Genomic DNA, 3,139 nt, shown 5'->3' on the forward strand with positions numbered 1-3,139 from the left:
CAGCAGAATTCTGAAGCAGGTACTCAAACCTGTGTAAGTTCGCAGATGAGCTTTATTGGGGAATGTTTCCCCATGTCCAAATGCACTGATCTGGATTTGACTTCCAGCGGCGCAGGGCTGAGTTATTGTACAATCGGTGACTGAGCAATGATTCTCAAACTGTTTCTAATAAATGAAAGAGGGGTTCCCCTCCCCCAGGAAGCCTACCATGGATCTTTTGCACATTATCGGTTTAAAGTCCTCTTTATGTCAATAAAAGTAGTGCTGTTTCCAACAAAAGATTTATTTTTGTTCCTAACCATAAGCAACATCAATTCAAAGTCCCATCCCTGTGGCTGTGGGCCTGGATCAAAGATGCTCATTTTAAGAACAGCTCGCCAAAGCCTGTCATACGCCTAGGCTGACGGCGCGGTAAACTTGAGGACAAGCAGGGCTGCACGTACAGACAGGCTTTCCACAAACGGTTTTGATGGTAAATAACTGAGATACACTGACTGCCATTTTCTTAGACCACTTCCCATGTATTTACGGAAAAACCTTAATACAAAAAGCGATGTACGCGCATGTATCCTTTAGAAAACTTAGAAAGTACAGATGAAGAAAACCATGAAAATCACATGTAATCCTACTTCATAAAAAATAGCCACAGTTAAAATTTTGGTACATAAACTCCCTTTTAAAAATGTATAGTATATGTTTTATATAAAAATAGATCATGTTATAGGTGATATTTTTTTCCCTAGAGGAGGGAGTGAACACAGTCCCTCACTACCACCAATTATGCAGTCGGGTTTCCCACATGGGGGGAGATCGCAGGGGTCAGCCCGCCCGGAGTGCAATGGATAAAGCTCGCCCTGGGAAAACCACCTTCGTGAGCGTGGTAACTCCCCTGCCAGTTAAATATATGTGATATTTTTAAACTAGTTTTTTACTTTAAAAATATAAGAATCTTTCTATGCCACTAAACCTTCTTTTCCAACATTATTTTTCTGTCTTTGTAATTTCCATTGTGTGTCATTATCAATTTTCAAATAAATGGCTTTTAAAAACCTAATATTAAAGGTAACACATGCTCACTGTTTAAATAAGAAATCAGACATACATGAAGGAGAAAAATTTTTTTTAAAGCTATAGTCAATCCTCTAACACAAGGTGGGATTTCTGCAGCGGAGCTTTGTGTACTGTTGAAGTTTCATTCATGTGTTGGTAAATTACCCACAAGAAATTATGTCAGCTTATGAGAGAATACGAGAGTATCTATTCTTTTTATGACCTCAGGGAGGTACCTTTGAGTATTATATTTTTAATTTTTATTGATTAGGCAGAAAAAAGAGGGACATGGTTTTCTTTTTTACATCTTTGATGCTTAGTAAGTTTGATTATTCTTATATAATAGGAATTTCTCATATAAATTGTTTATTTATCATTTTACCCCTTTTCAATGGGTTTAAAATTCCTATTTGTAGTAAGGCTGTCAATAATTTTTCTGCCAACTATATTAAATATATTTCTTAATTTGTTCTTTGCCTTTGAATTGTTTATTTGTTTGCTTTTTTTATTTTTAAATAAAGAGATTTATAGAAGAGTTGCAAAAGTAGTATAGAGAATTCCCATATACTCTTCATCCAGCATCCATTATTAACTTACATAATCACAGTACAATCACCAAAATGACAAAATAAGCATTGGTTCAATACTGTTAACTAAACTGCCAACTTCATTCAGATTTTACATGTTTTCCACTGTGTTTTTCTGTTCCCTGACCTAGAATCTCACAGTGCATTTAGTTGTCACGCCTCCCTAGTCTCCTCCAGTCTGTGACAGCCTCAGTCTTTCCAGGATTTTCATGACCTTGACATTTTTGGAGAGTACTGGTCAGGTATTTGTAGAATGTTGCTCAATTTGTGTCTTTCTACTCTAAACTTGCAAGTTTCTCTTTCCATACTCAATTTTAAAAAAGAAGTCACTAAGCCCAGCCTATACTTCTAGGGAAGGTGGGCTGATCTCCACCTCCTAAAGGGAGGAATATCAACAAATTTACAGATGTATGTTAAAACTATCTAATTAATAAATATTTGGGGGTAGAGATACTTTAAAGCTATGCAAATATCTTATTTTTTCATTAAATCTTCACTAACTAATTTTAGCATTCATCACTGCATCTTGTTTGTAGTAATTATTACTAAGATGTTCTTAAGGTGGTTTCTATTTTCCTCATTGTTTCTGCATTTATTATTTGGAATCCTTCTGTAACGAACATTGTTCATTCTCCCCCAGAGATATGGTAGATTTCCATGGCCAGACAATGTCACCAAGGGCCTAACTTCTTTATTTCTTCTCTGTTCTCTGTGCCATTGGTTTTACTGTAATGGCAAGAAGACCATCAATTGCTCCCAGGGTGTATTAGTTTCCTCTTGCTGCTATAACAAATTATTGCAACCTAGTGGATTAAAAGAATATAAATTTGTCTCTGGGAGGTCAGAAGTCTGAACTAGGTTTTGTTGGACTAAAATCAAGTCCAATTGTTGTTGGCAAGGCTGTATTTTTTTTCTGGGGGCTTTAGGAAAGAATCCCCTTGCCTTTTCTAGCTTCTGGAGACCACCCACATTCCTTAGCTGAGGGCCTCCTTCTTCCTTTTCAAAGTAGCAATGTTAGGTCAAGACCTTCTCTTCCTGCAATTTATCTGGTTCTCTCTCTTCTACTTTTCTCTTTCACTTATAAGGAGGACCCTTGTAATTTCATGGGGCCCATGTGGATAATCCAGGATAATCTCTCTATCTCAAGGTCAGCTGAATAACAACCTTAATTACATGTGCAACCTTAATTCACCTTTGCCATGTATGTCACAAATATACAATTTTGAGGATTAGGATGTAGACGTCTTTGAAGGCCATTGTCTTCCTATTATACAGGCAGAGAGAGAGAGAGAACACTATTCCATCAGCCTCAATAGGTGCAACACAACAGAATTGTTTTTTTACATGGGTCACAAATATATAGCATTGGGCCTTCTTTATTTTGTGAGCTAAATGAGTATAGTCTTCAAATGACTAGTGTCCAAATGAGACATTATGGAGAATGAACAGACATTCTCAATAACTCAGGGTCTTCAGGTACTATGCTGGGCTCTTGAGGTACA

General features: G+C 36.8%; 1 non-coding gene across 1 annotated transcript; it reads right to left on the reverse strand.

Annotated features, from left to right (window-relative positions):
• Positions 1-740: 740 nt before the first annotated feature.
• On the reverse strand, positions 741-904 carry LOC112309619 (U1 spliceosomal RNA). Its single transcript, XR_002975284.2, has one exon. It is a non-coding gene; the product is annotated as a U1 spliceosomal RNA (small nuclear RNA).
• Between the last annotated feature and the right edge of the window lie 2,235 nt (positions 905-3,139).

This window comes from Desmodus rotundus, chromosome 2, assembly GCF_022682495.2.
Source record: "Desmodus rotundus isolate HL8 chromosome 2, HLdesRot8A.1, whole genome shotgun sequence".
Taxonomy (NCBI): Eukaryota; Metazoa; Chordata; class Mammalia; order Chiroptera; family Phyllostomidae; genus Desmodus; species Desmodus rotundus.